General features: G+C 40.0%; 2 non-coding genes across 2 annotated transcripts; one reads left to right on the plus strand and one right to left on the minus strand.

The window, feature by feature from the left end:
- Positions 1-1,553: 1,553 nt before the first annotated feature.
- On the minus strand, positions 1,554-1,661 carry LOC148579736 (small nucleolar RNA R71). The gene has a single exon (XR_015894195.1). It is a non-coding gene; the product is annotated as a small nucleolar RNA R71 (small nucleolar RNA).
- Positions 1,662-13,679: 12,018 nt separating this feature from the next.
- Positions 13,680-13,787, plus strand: LOC148579737 (small nucleolar RNA R71). The gene has a single exon (XR_015896437.1). It is a non-coding gene; the product is annotated as a small nucleolar RNA R71 (small nucleolar RNA).
- Positions 13,788-14,110: the final 323 nt, after the last annotated feature.

Consider the following 14,110-nt stretch of genomic DNA (forward strand, 5'->3'; position numbering starts at 1 on the left):
ATCACATGTTTTGATCTAAAAATTTCATGCATTGCATCTCTTTAGTGTTTTTCTCTCTCATAAAAAAAAATTTCAAAAAATCAAAAAAATATCTTTCCCATTTTCTCTCATCAAATTCGAAAATTTGGATTGACTTTTTTCAAAAATTTTTAAAATCAAATTGTTTCTCATGAGTCAAATCAAATTTTCAATTTGAAAATCTCATCTTTTTCAAAATCTTTTTCAAAAATCAAATCTTTTTCAAAATTCTCAGTTATTTTCGAAAATTCCAAAAATATTTTTCAAAAATCTTTTTCTTATTTTTATACCAAATTTTCGAAAATAACAATAACAATTAATGTTTTGATTCAAAAATTTCAAGTTTGTTACTTGCTTGTTAAGAAAGATTCAAACTTTGAGTTCTAGAATCATATCTTGTGATTTCTTATGAATCAAGTCATTAATTGTGATTTTAAAAATCAAATCTTTTTCAAAAACTAATTTCTATCATATCTTTTCAAAAATATCTTCTCATCTTATCTTTTTCAAAAATCTAATTTCAAAATATCTTTTCCAACTTCCTAACTTCTTATCTTTTCAAAATTTGTTTCAACTAACTAACTAACTTTTTGTTTGTTTCTTAACTTTTTCAAAACTATCTAACTAACTCTCTCTCTCTCTAATTTTCAAAAATATCTTCCCTCTTTTTCAAAAATTTCTTTTTAATTAACTAATTATTTTTATTTTTGATTTCAAAATTTTTCGAAAATTACTAACCTTTTTCAAAAACTATTTTCGAAAATCACTAACCCTTTTTCAAAAAAATTATTTTCGAAAATTCTCCCTCTCCCATCTTATTCTATTTATTTATTCGTCTAACATCTTATCTCACATCTCAACCCTCCTCACAGTTGTGTTTCTTCCATTATATTACATTCTTTGTCTCCCCCTCTTCTTCTACTCACACAGGGATCCCTATACTGTGGTATAAAGGATCCATATTATTATTATTATTTTTTCTGTGCCCTCTTCTTTGTCATATGAGCAGAAGCAAGGACAAGAATATTCTTGTTGAAGCAGATCCGGAACCTGAAAGGACTCTGAAGAGAAAACTAAGAGAAGCTAAATTACAACAATCCAGAAATAACCTTTCAGAAATTTTCGAACAGGAAGAGGAGATGGCAGCCGAAAATAATAATAATGTAAGGAAGATGCTTGGTGACTTTACTGCACCTAATTCCAATTTACATGGAAGAAGCATCTCCATTCCTGCCATTGGAGCAAACAACTTTGAGCTGAAACCTCAATTAGTTTCTCTGATGCAGCAGAACTGCAAGTTTCATGGACTTCCATCTGAAGATCCTTTTCAGTTCTTAACTGAATTCTTGCAGATATGTGATACTGTTAAGACTAATGGAGTAGATCCTGAAGTCTACAGGCTCATGCTTTTCCCTTTTGCTGTAAGAGACAGAGCTAGAGTGTGGTTGGATTCTCAACCCAAGTATAGCCTGAACTCTTGGGATAAGCTGGTCAAGGCTTTCTTAGCCAAGTTCTTTCCTCCTCAAAAGCTGAGCAAGCTTAGAGTGGATGTTCAAACCTTCAGACAGAAAGAAGGTGAATCCCTCTATGAAGCTTGAGAGAGATACAAAGGACTGACCAAAAAGTGTCCTTCTGACATGCTTTCAGAATGGACCATCTTGGATATATTCTATGATGGTCTGTCTGAGTTATCTAAAATGTCATTGGATACCTCTGCAGGTGGATCCATTCACCTAAAGAAAACACCTGCAGAAGCTCAAGAACTCATTGACATGGTTGCTAATAACCAGTTCATGTACACTTCTGAAAGGAATCCTGTGAGCAATGGGACGCCTATGAAGAAGGGAGTTCTTGAAGTTGATACTCTGAATGCCATATTGGCTCAGAATAAAATATTGACTCAAAAAGTCAATATGATCTCTCAGAGTCTGCATGGAATGCAAGCTGCATCCAACAGTACTCAAGAGGCTTCTTATGCAGAAGAAGCTTATGATCCTGAGAACCCTGCAATAGCAGAGGTAAATTACTTAGGTGAACCTTATGGAAACACCTATAACTCATCATGGAGAAATCACCCCAATTTCTCATGGAAGGATCAAAAGCCTCAATAAGGCTTTAATAATGGTGGAAGAAACAGGTTTAACAATAATAAAGCTTTTCCATCATCCACTCAGCAACAGACAGAAAACTCTGAACAAAATGCCTCTAATTTAGCAAATCTAGTCTCTGATCTATCTAAGGCCACTGTGAGTTTCATGAATGAAACCAGGTCTTCCATTAGAAATTTGGAAGCACAAGTGGGCCAGCTGAGTAAAAGGATCACTGAAATCCCTCCCAGTACTCTCCCAAGCAATACAGAAGAGAACCCAAAAGGAGAGTGCAAGGCCATTGACATAAGCACCATAGCCGAACCTACAAGGGGAGTGGAGGACATGAATCCCAAGAAGGAAGACCTCCTGGGACGTCCAGTGATCAATAAGGAGCTTCCCTCTGAGGAACAAAAGGACTCTGAGGCTCATCTAGAGACCATAGAGATTCCATTGAACCTCCTTATGCCCTTCATGAGCTCTGATGAGTATTCCTCTTCTGAAGAGAATGAGGATGTTACTGAAGAGAAAGCTGCCAAGTTCCTTGGTGCAATCATGAAGCTGAATGCCAAATTATTTGGCATTGATACTTGGGAAGTTGAACCTCCCTTGTTCATCAATGAACTAAGTGATCTGGATCAACTGACATTGCCTCAGAAGAGACAGGATCCTGGGAAGTTCATAATACCCTGTACCATAGGCACCATGATCTTTAAGGCTCTGTGTGACCTTGGTTCAGGAATAAACCTCATGCCCCTCTCTGTAATAGAGAAACTGGGAATCTATGGGGTGCAAGCTGCTAGAATCTCATTAGAGATGGCAGACAATTCAAGAAAATAGGCATATGGACAAGTAGAGGACGTATTAGTAAAGATTGAAGGCCTTTACATCCCTGCTGATTTCATAGTCCTGGATACTGGAAAGGAAGATGATGAATCCATAATCCTAGGAAGACCTTTCCTGGCCACAGCAAGAGCTGTGATTGATGTTGACAGAGGTGAACTGGTCCTTCAATGGAATGAGGACTCCCTTGTATTTAAAACTCAAGGATCTCCCTCTGCAACCATGGAGAGGAAGCATGAAAAGCTTCTCTCAAAGCAGAGTCAACCCAAGCCCCCACAGTCAAACTCTAAGTTTGGTGTTGGGAGGCCACAACCAAACTCTAAGTTTGGTGTTGAACTCCCATATCCAAACTCTATGTTGGAGAGTTTCAACAATGCTCTGAACATCTGTGAGTCTCCATGAGAGCCCACTGTCAAGCTATTGACATTAAAGAAGCGCTTGTTGGGAGGCAACCCAATTTTTATTTACCTAACTATATTTTTCTTAATTATATGTCTTTATAGGTTCATGATCATGTGGAGTCACAAAATAAATATAAAAATTGAAAACGGAATCAAAAACAGCAGAAGAAAAATCACACCCTGGAGGAGCATCTGTCTGGCGTTCAGCGCTAGAACAGAGCATGGTTCTGGCGCTGAACGCCCAAAATGGGCAGCTTCTGGGTACTGAACGCCCGAACAGGCATGGTTCTGGCGTTCAACGCCAGAAATGGCACACAAATGGGCGTTGAACGCCCAAAATGGCCACCAACCTGGCGCTGAACGCCCAGAGTTGTGTGCAAAGGCATTTTTACATGCCTAATGGGTGCAGGGATGTAAATCCTTGAACACCTCAGGATCTGTGGACCCCACAGGATCCACTCAGGATCTGTGGACCCCACAGGATCCACTCAAGATCTGTGGACCCCACAGGATCCACTCAAGATCTGTGGACCCCACAGGATCCCCACCTACCTCCACTCACTTCTTCTCACCACTCTCTTTCACACAACCCCATAAACACTCTTCCCCAAAAACCCTTCACCAATCACCTCAATCTCTCTTCCCCATCACCTCTTCACCACTCACATCCATCCACTCTTCCCCATAAACCTACCTCATAAACCCCACCTACCTTCAAAATTCAAAACCAATTTCCCACCCAAACCCACCCATATGGCCAAAACATTTTCCCCCTCCCTTCCCTATATAATGCCCTCCATTCTTCTTCAAATTCACACAACACAACCCCTCTACACCCTTCTTGGCCAAACCACATCACCTTCTCCCTCTCCTCCATTTCTTCTTCTTCTTCATCTATTCTTTCTTCTCTTGCTCGAGGGCGAGCAAAATTCTAAGTTTGGTGTGGTAAAAGCATAAGCTTTTTGTTTTTCCATTACCATTGATGGCACCTAAGATCAGAGAATCCTCTAGAAAGGGGAAGGGGAAGACAAAAGCTTCCACATCCGAGTCATGGGAGATGGAAAGGTTCATCTCCAAAGCCCATCAAGACCACTTCTATGATGTTGTGGCCAAGAAGAAGGTGATCCCTGAGGTCCCTTTCAAACTCAAAAGAAATGAGTATCCGGAGATCCGACATGAAATTCAAAGAAGAGGTTGGGAAGTTCTAACAAATCCCATCCAACAAGTCGGCATCCTAATGGTTCAAGAGTTCTATGCTAATGCATGGATCACCAAGAACCATGATCAAAGTAAGAACCCGGATCCAAAGAACTATGTTACAATGGTTCGGGGGAAATACTTAGATTTTAGTCCGGAGAATGTGAGGTTGGCGTTTAACTTGCCCATGATGCAAGGAGATGAACGCCCCTACACTAGAAGGGTCAACTTTAATCAAAGGTTGGACCAAGTCCTTATGGACATATGCGTGGAAGGAGCTCAATGGAAGATTGACTCCAAAGGCAAGCCGGTTCAACTAAGAAGATTGGACCTCAAGCCTATAGCTAGAGGATGGTTGGAGTTCATTCAATGCTCAATCATTCCCACTAGCAACCGGTCTGAAGTTACTATAGATCGGGCCATCATGATCCATAGCATCATGATTGGAGAAGAGGTAGAAGTTCATGAGATTATACCTCAAGAACTCTACAAGGTGGCTAACAAGTCCTCCACTATGGCAAGGTTAGCCTTTCCTCACCTCATTTGCCACCTATGCAATTCAGCTGGGATTGACATAGAGGGAGATATCCTCATTAAAGAGGACAAGCCCATCACTAAGAAAAAGATGGAGCAAGCAAGAGAGCCCATTCATGGAGCTCAAGAGGCGCAGGAAGCTCATCACCATGAGATCCCGGAAATGCCTCAAATGCACTTTCCTCGACAAAACTATTGGGAGCAAATCAACACCTCCCTAGGAGAATTGAGTTCCAATATGGGACAACTAAGGGTGGAACATCAAGAGCACTCCATCATGCTTCATGAAATAAGAGAAGATCAAAAAGCAATGAAGGAGGAGCAACAAAGACAAGGAAGAGACATAGAAGAGCTCAAGGACATCATTGGTTCCTCAAGAAGGAAACGCCACCATCACTAAGGTGGATTCATTCCTTGTTCTTATTTCTTCTGTTTTTTCGTTTTCTATGTTATGTGCTTATCTATGTTTGTGTCTTCATTACATGATCATTAGTAGTAGTAACTATGTCTTAAAGTTATGAATGTCCTATGAATCCATCACCTCTCCTAAATGAAAATGTTTTAATTCAAAAGAACAAGAAGTACATGAGTTTCGAATTTATCCTTGAACTTAGTTTAATTATATTGATGTGGTGACAATGCTTCTTGTTTTCTGAATGTATGCTTGAACAGTGCATATGTCTTTTGAAGTTGTTATTTAAGAATGTTAAATATGTTGGCTCTTAAAAGAATGATGACTAGGAGACATGTTATTTGATAATCTGAAAAATCATAAAAATGATTCTTGAAGCAAGAAAAAGCAGCAAAGAGCAAAGCTTGTAGAAAAAAAAAATAGGCGAAAAAAAATAGAAAGAAAAAAAAAAGAAAAAGCAAGCAGAAAAAGCCAAAAGCTCTTAAAACTAAGAGGCAAGAGCAAAAAGCCAATAACCCTTAAAACCAACAGGCAAGGGTAAATAAAAAGGATCCCAAGGCTTTGAGCATCAGTGGATAGGAGGACCTAAAGGAATAAAATCTTGGTCTAAGCGGCTAAACCAAGCTGTCCCTAACCATGTGCTTGTGGCGTGTAGGTGTCAAGTGAAAACTTGAGACTGAGCGGTTAAAGTCAAGGTCCAAAGCAAAAAAAGAGTGTGCTTAAGAACCCTGGACACCTCTAATTGGGGACTTTAGCAAAGCTGAGTCACAATCTGAAAAGGTTCACCCAATTATGTGTCTGTGGCATTTATGTATCCGGTGGTAATACTGGAAAACAGAGTGCTTAGGGCCACGGCCAAGACTCATAAAATAGCTGTGTTCAAGAATCATCATACTGAACTAGGAGAGTCAATAACACTATCTGAACTCTGAGTTCCTATAGATGCCAATCATTCTAGACCTCAATGGATAAAGTGAGATGCCAAAAATATTCAAGAGGCAAAAAGCAATAAGTCCCGCTCATTTGATTGAAGCTATGTTTCATTGATAGTTTGGAAATTATAGTATATTCTCTTCTTTTTATCCTATTTGATTTTCAGTTGCTTGGGGACAAGCAACAATTTAAGTTTGGTGTTGTGATGAGCGGATAATTTATACGCTTTTTGGCATTATTTTTAGTATATTTTTGGTAGGATCTAGTTACTTTTAGGGATGTTTTCATTAGTTTTCATGTTAAATTCACATTTCTGGACTTTACTATGAGTTTGTGTGTTTTTCTGTGATTTCAGGTATTTTCTGGCTGAAATTGAGGGACTTGAGCAAAAATCAGATTCAGAGGTTGAAGAAGGACTGCTGATGCTGTTGGATTCTGACCTCCCTGCACTCAATGTGGATTTTCTGGAGCTACAGAACTCTAAATGGCGCGCTTCCAATTGCGTTAAAAATTAGACATCCAGGGCTTTCCAGCCATATATAATAGTCCATACTTTGGCCAAGAATAGATGACGTAAACTGGCATTCAACGCCAGTTTTCTGCCCAAATCTGGCGTCCAGCGCCAGAAAAGGAGCCAAAACCAGAGTTGAACGCCCAAACTGGCACAAAAGCTGGCGTTCAACTCCAAGAAGGACCTCTACACGTGCAACACTCAAGCTCAGCCCAAGCACACACCAAGTGGGCCCCGGAAGTGGATTTATGCATCAATTACTTACTCATGTAAACCCTAGTGACTAGTTTATTATAAATAGGACCTTTTACTATTGTATTAGATATCCTGGATTGTATTTTGATCCTGTGATCACGTTTTAGGGGGCTGGCCATCTCGGCCATGCCTGGACCTTTCACTTATGTATTTTTAATGGTAGAGTTCCTACACTCCATAGATTAAGGTGTGGAGCTCTGCTGTTCCTCAAAGATTAATGCAAAGTACTACTGTTTTCTATTCAATTCATCTTATTTTGCTTCTAAGATATTCATTCGCACTTCAACCTGAATGTGATGAACGTGACAATCATCATCATTCCCTATGAACGCGTGCCTGACAACCACTTCTGTTCTACATTAGAATTGAATGAGTATCTCTTAGATCTCTTAATCGGAATCTTCGTGGCGTAAGCTAGAATGATGGTGGCATTCAAGAGAATCCGGAAGGTCTAAACCTTGTCTGTGGTATTCCGAGTAGGATTCAATGAATGAATGACTGTGACGAGCTCCAAACTCACGATTGCAGGGCGTTAGTGACAGACGCAAAAGGATAGTAAATCCTATTCCAGCATGATCGAGAACCGACAGATGAATAGGCGTGCCGTGACAGGGTGCGTTGACCATTTTCACTGAGAGGATAAGATGAAGCCATTGACAAGGGTGATGCCTCCAGACGATTAGCCGTGCCGTGACAGGGCATTGGATCATTTTCCCGAGAGATGACCGAAAGTAGCCATTGACAGTGGTGATGTATCACATAAAGCCAGCCATGGAAAGGAGTAAGACTGATTGGATGAAGATAGCAGGAAAGCAGAGGTTCAGAGGAACGAAAGCATCTCCATTCGCTTATCTGAAATTCTCACCAATGAATTACATAAGTATTTCTATCCCTATTTTATTATATTATTTTCGAAAACTCCATAACCATTTGATATCCGCCTGACTGAGATTTGCAACGTGACCATAGCTTGCTTCATACCGACAATCTCCATGGGATTCGACCCTTACCCACGTAAGGTATTACTTGGACAAACCAGTGCACTTGCTGGTTAGTTATGCGAAGTTGTGAAGATATGTTTAGACCATGGTTCTGTGCATCCGTTTTTGGTGCCATTGCCAGGGAATCAATTTCGAACAACAATTCACAACCTGAGTAGCAATTTCGCATACCAGCGCGCCATGCGTGCGTGCGCGTCGATTGCTTTTGAGATCCACGCGTGTGCGCCAAGTGCGCGTGCGCGTCAGTGGGAATTCTCTGACCTACGCGGATGCGTCCATTATTACGCGCGACTTCCAGCTATCCTCATCCACACCTGCGCGTGGGGTGTGCGTGCGCGCCAATGCTGAGTTTCCCAAAATCCAAATCTTCATGTTCTTTCCTCTTGTGCATGCTTTCTTTCTCTCTTCTAGGCCATTCCTACCCTTTAATTCCTGAAATCACTCAACAAATACATCATGGCATCGAATGGCAATAAAAGAGGATTAAAATATGGCAATTTTAAGGCAAAAAAGCATATTTTTCATCATGGAGCAATATTAGGAAGGGAACACAAAACCATGCATTTCTTGTGAATAAGTGTGAGAAATGTTGACAAAAATCCCCAAATTCTACATAATATAAACTACAAAATTGGGGTTTATCAAATCTCCCCACACTTAAACCAAGCATGTCCTTATGCTTAAAATAAAAAGACCAAAGATCATGGTGAGAAAGGGTTTATGAAATGCAAACTACCTAAGTGAATGCATGAAACTAATGTAAAATCATCTATTTACTTGGTCAAGGGTAAATATATCCTCCAAGAACACACGTGAGCATATAGGGTGAAAATGATATGTAGTTCATGAATCCTACTAAATTGAACATCACTATGGAGTGCATATAACTTGCTAGATGAACGCTCGTGAAAGCTGGGAACAAAGAACTGAGCATCGAACCCTCACTAGTTTGTAACCTGTTTCTGGCATTTAACTCCACTTTGCAACCTGTTTCTGGCGTTTAACTCCAGAATAGGGCAGGAAGCTGGCGTTGAACGCCAGTTTGCATCATCTAAACTCGGGCAAAGTATAGACTATTATATATTTCTGGAAATCCCTGGATGTCTACTTTCTAACACAATTGAGAGTGCGCCATTTGGAGTTTTGTAGCTCCAGAAAATCCACTTTGTGTGCAGGGAGGTCAGAATCCAACAGCATCTGCAGTCCTTCTTCAACCTCTGAATCTGATGTTTGCTCAAGTCCCTCAATTTCAGTCAGAAAATACCTGAAATCACAGAAAAACACACAAACACATAGTAAAGTCTAGAAATGTTATTTTTATTAAAAGAATAATAAAATTATACTAAAAACTAACTAAATCATACTAAAAACTATGTAAAAACAATGCCAAAAAGCGTATAAATTATCCGCTCATCACAACACCAAACTTAAATTGTTGCTTGTCCCCAAGCAACTGAAAATCAAATAGGATAAAAAGAAGAGAACATACTATAAATTCCAAAATATCAATGAAACTTAGCTCCAATCAGATGAGCGGGACTAGTAGCTTTTTGCCTCTTGAATAGTTTTGGCATCTCACTTTATCCCTTGAAGTTCCGAATGATTGGCATCTATAGGAACTTAGAATTTAGATAGTGTTATTAATTCTCCTAGTTCAGTATGTTGATTCTTGAACACAGCTACTTTATGAGTCTTGGCCGTGGCCCTAAGCACTTTGTTTTCCAGTATTACCACCGGATACATAAATTCCACGGACACATAACTGGGTGAACCTTTTCAGATTGTGACTCAGCTTTGCTAAAGTCCCCAATTAAAGGTGTCCAGGATTCTTAAGCACACTCTTTTTTTGCTTTGGACCTTGACTTTAACTGCTCAGTCTCAAGCTTTTCGCTTGACACCTTCACGCCACAAGCACATGGTTAGTGACAGCTTGGTTTAGCCGCTTAGGCAAGGATTTTATTCCTTTAGGCCCTCTTCTCCACTGATGCTCAAAGCCTTGGATCCTTTTTATTACCCTTGCCTTTTGGTTTTAAGGGCTATTAGCTTTTTGCTCTTGCCTTTTGGTTTAAAGAGCTTTTGGCTTTTTCTGCTTGCTTTTTCTTTTTCTTTCTTTTTTTTCGCCATTTTTCTTTTCTCTTCTCTTTTGTTTTTTTTTTTTTGCAAGCTTTTGTATTCACTGCTTTTTCTTGCTTCAAGAATCAATTTTATGATTTTTCAGATTATCAATAACATTTCTCCTTTTTCATCATTCTTTCAAGAGCCAACATATTTAACATTCATAAACCACAATATCAAAAGACATATGCACTGTTCAAGCATTTATTCAGATAACAGAAAGTATTGTCACCACATCAAAATAATTAAACTAGTTTCAAGGATGAATTTGAAATCATGTACTTCTTGTTCTTTTGTTTTTAGAACAGTTTTCATTTAAGAGAGGTGATGGATTCATAGGACATTCATAGCTTTAAGACATAGACACTTAAACACTAATGATCATATAGTAAAGACACAAACATAAACATAAAGCATAGTAAATGAAAAACAGAGAATAATAAATAGACAAAGAGATTAAGGAACGGGACCACCTTAGTGAGGGTGGCGTCTTCCTCTTCTTGAAGAACCAATGGTGCTTTTGAGCTCCTCTATGTCTCTTCCTTGTCTTTGTTGCTCCTCCCTCATAGCTCTTTGATCTTCTCTAATCTCATGGAGGATGATGGAGTGCTCTTGGTGCTCCATCCTTAGTTGTCCCATGTTGGAACTTAATTCTCTTAGGGAAGTGTTGATTTGCTCCCAATAATTTTGTGAAGGAAAGTACATCCCTTGAGGCATCTCAGGGATTTCATGATGAGAAACTTCCTCATGCTCTTGTTGAGGTCCATGAGTGGGCTCTCTTGTTTGCTCCATCCTTTTCTTAGTGATGGGCTTTTGAGATGAATCTCTCAATCTCCCATGACTCAGAGTTGGAAGCAACTGCCTTCCCTTTTCTCTTTCTAGAGGTTTCTCCGGCCTTAGGTGCCATTAATGGTTATGAAAAAACAAAAAGCAATGCTTTTACCATACCAAACTTAAAAGGTTTGCTCGTCCTTGAGCAAAAGAAGAAAGAAAGGAAGAAGAAGAAAATAGATGAGATGGAGAAGTGGGAGTGGTTCGGCCAAGGGGGTTTTAGGTGGTTATGATGTGTGAAAGGGAAGGAGTGATGGTTTGAATTGAGTGGGTGGGTGTAGGTGGGTTGTATGATGGTTTTGGAGGAGTAATGGAGGTGATTGGTGGAGGTTATTTTGGGGAAGAGTGTTATGAAAAGGTGTGAAGAGGAGAAAGTTAGGGTAGGTGGAGATCCTATAGGGTCCACAGATCCTGTGGGGATCCTGTGGGATCCACAGATCCAGTGGGGTCAAGGACTTAACATCCCTGCTCCAATTAGGCGTGTAAAACGCCCTTTATATGCAATACTGGCGTTTAACGCCAGACTGCTGCCTATTTTTGGCGTTAAACGCCCAAATGTAGCCTGTGTCTGGTGTTTAACGCCAGGTTGATGCTTGTTTCTGGCGTTAAACGCCAGCTTGGTGCTTGTTTCTGGCGTTAAACGACAGACAGATGCTTGTTTCTGGCGTTTAAACGCCAGAGTACTCTTCCTCCAGGGTGTGCTGTTTCTTCTGCTGTTTTTTATTCTATTTTTAATTTTTCAGTTGTTCTTGTGACTTCACATGATCATCAATCTAATAAAATACGAAATAACAATAAAAATAAAATAGATATAATGTCAATAGCTTGACAGTAAGCTCTCATGGAGCCTCACAGATGTTCAGAGCATTGTTGGAACCTCCCAACACCAAACTTAGAGTTTGAATGTGGGGGTTCAACACCAAACTTAGAGTTTGGTTGTGCCCTCCCAACATCAAACTTAGAGTTTGACTGTGGGGGCTTTGGTTGTCTCTGCAGTGAGAGAAGCTTTTCATGCTTCCTCTCCATGGTTACAGAAAGAGATCCTTGAGTTTTAAACACAAGGTTGTCCTCATTTAGTTGAAGGACCAACTCTCCTCTGTCCACATCAAGCACAGCTCTTGCTGTGGCTAGGAAGGGTCTTCCAAGGATGATGGATTCATCCTCATCCTTCCCAGTGTCTAGAATTATGAAATTAGCAGAGATGTAAAGGCCTTCAACCTTTACTAACATGTCCTCTACTAGTCCATAAGCCTGTTTTCTTGAGTTGTCTGCCATCTCTAATGAGATTCTGGCAGCTTGCACCTCAAAGATCCCAAATTTTTCCATTACAGAGAATGGCATTAAGTTTATTCCTGACCCCAGGTCACACAGAGCCTTCTCAAAGGTCATGGTGCCTATGTTACAGGGAATTAGAAATTTACCAGGATCCTGTTTCTTTTGAGGTAATTTATGCCTATCCAATACATTTAGTTCATTGGTGAGCAAGGGAGGTTCATCTTCCCAAGTCTCATTACCAAATAATTTGGCATTCAGCTTCATGATTGCACCAAGGTACTTAGCAACTTGCTCTTCAGTAATGTCTTCATCCTCTTCAGAGGATGAATACTCATCAGAGCTCATGAAGGGCAGAAGGAGGTTCAATGGAATCTCTATGGTCTCTAGATGAGCCTCAGATTCCTTTGGTTCCTCAAAGGAAAACTCCTTATTGGTCACTGAGCATCCCAGGAGGTCTTCCTCACTAGGATTCACGTCCTCCTCCACCTCTTTGGGTTTGGCCACACCAAGTAAGGTAATGACCTTGCACTCTCTTTTTGGATTCTCTTCTGTATTGCTTGGGAGAGTACTAGGAGGAGTTTCAGTGACCCTTTTACTCAGCTGGCCCACTTGTGCCTCCAAATTTCTAATGGAGGACCTTGTTTCATTCATGAAACTTAAAGTGGCCTTAGATAGATCAGAGACTATATTTGTTAAGCTAGATGGATTCTGCTCAGAATTCTCTGTCTGTTGCTGAGTGGATGATGGAAAAGGCTTGCTATTGCTAAACCTGTTTCTTCCACCATTATTAAAGCCTTGTTGAGACTTTTGTTGATCCTTTCATGAGAAATTTGGATGATTTCTCCATGAGAGATTATAGTTATTTCCATAGGGTTCCCCCATGTAATTCACCTCTGCTATTGCAGGGTTCTCAGGATCATAAGCTTCTTCTTCAGAAGATGTCTCTTGAGTACTGTTGGATGCAGCTTGCAATCCATTCAGACTCTGAGAAATCATATTGACTTGCTGAGTCAATATTTTATTCTAATCCAATATGGTATTCAGAATATCAATTTCAAGAACCCCGTTCCTCTGAGGCATCCCATTACTTACAAGATTCCTTTCAGAAGTGTACATGAACTAGTTATTTGCAATCATGTCAATGAGTTCTTGAGCTTCTACAGGCATTTTCTTTAGGTGAATGGATTCATCTGTAGAATGGTCCAATGACATCTTTGATAATTCAGACAAACCATCATAGAATATATCCAGGATGCTCCATTCTGAAAGCATGTCAGAAGGACATTTTTTGGTCAGTTGCTTGTATCTCTCCCAAGCTTCATAGAGGGATTCACTTTCTTTTTGTCTGAAGGTTTGAACATCCACTCTAAGCTTGCTAAGCTTTTGAGGAGGAAAGAACTTGGCCAAGAAAGCCGTGACCAGCTTATCCCAAGAGTTCATGCTATCTTTAGGTTAGGAGTTCAACCATATTCTAGCTCTGTCTCTTATAGCAAACGGAAAAAGCATAAGCCTGTAGACCTTGGAGTCAACCCCATTGGTCTTAACAGTATCACAGATCTGCAAGAATTCAGTTAAGAACTGAAAAGGATCTTCTGACGGAAGTCCATGAAACTTGCATTTCTGTTGCATCAGTGAAACTAATTGAGGCTTTAGCTCAAATTTGTTTGCTCCAATGGCAGGGATTGAGATGCTTCTTC

Source organism: Arachis ipaensis, chromosome B10 (genome assembly GCF_059453495.1).
Source record: "Arachis ipaensis isolate K30076 ecotype BB chromosome B10, ASM5945349v1, whole genome shotgun sequence".
NCBI classification, from domain to species: domain Eukaryota; kingdom Viridiplantae; phylum Streptophyta; class Magnoliopsida; order Fabales; family Fabaceae; genus Arachis; species Arachis ipaensis.